The sequence below is a fragment of the Triticum aestivum genome, unplaced genomic scaffold (assembly GCF_018294505.1).
Source record: "Triticum aestivum cultivar Chinese Spring unplaced genomic scaffold, IWGSC CS RefSeq v2.1 scaffold46167, whole genome shotgun sequence".
Lineage (NCBI taxonomy): Eukaryota > Viridiplantae > Streptophyta > Magnoliopsida > Poales > Poaceae > Triticum > Triticum aestivum.
In genome coordinates, this window is record NW_025226128.1 from 79413 (window position 1) to 80451 (window position 1039).

Here is a 1039-nt window from a genome sequence, read left to right on the forward strand (position 1 = left end):
CAAGTATGTGATGTTATCGACTTGTTGACGACCGAGTTGTAGGTGCTTGACATGAACTCGCCATGCCTTATAAGCTTGACATGTTGTTATAATTAGTCTAGTGTATAACTTGACATGAATATAAAAAATATACAAACTGAGGGAAATACTTGTCCTGCTAGGTCACTATTTTGAAAAATGTTGGTCTTTACAACTCGTCATGCTTCAAACAATGATGTGCACAGCAAGACCACGATCCAACTCATAACCAACAAACACACTCACTCATACTGAATCCAACATAACCAGGAGAAACAGAGAGACAAAGGATTCAGTGTTCAGATGCAAACATATTGACAAGCATTGTAGATTCTTCGCCGAGTCCCCTGTTTATGCCTTCTTCTCCTACCCAAAAAAGATGACGGTGCTTAGTTCTATAGGGTCAGCAGTATGGAGCCCGGCGTCTTCCGGGCTTTGAAGTCAGCGTGGGCGCGGGACGCCTCCGGCAGCGGGTGGGTGTGCTTCACGCGGATGTGCAACAGGTCAGTATGTCACACAGCAGGAGCAAGACAAAATGTACCTTAAATATGTGGTGAACCAGCATATGGACAGTCATCCCCTTCAACACGATAGCAGCCGCTGTGTGATCAATCAAAGGTGTGATGGGAACCAACATTGGCTGAAATAACCTGCTCTTTGGCATAAGAGCCCATCGGCTTGCCTGCGTAGGCGACAACATCCCCAATGTTCCTGCCAGTCAGCCCGGGCCCTACGGCGGTCACCACACCAACAACTTCCATACCTGTTGGTTGAACAGATCATTAAGGTAGACAATAATCTAACAGAAACATTAATAACAGTGCATTAGTCCCGGTTTGTGCCACGAATCGGGACCAAAGCCTTTGCTATATAAGTAGCACTTAGAAAAATTTCAGAACCGCATCCCCACTTTGATCTCTCCTCCTCTCCCGACGCTGCGCGCCGTCTCCTGCCGCCACCTCGCCGTCGCCGCCCCGCCCCGCCCCGACGCCGTCGCCGCCCCGCCCCGCCCTGACGCCGT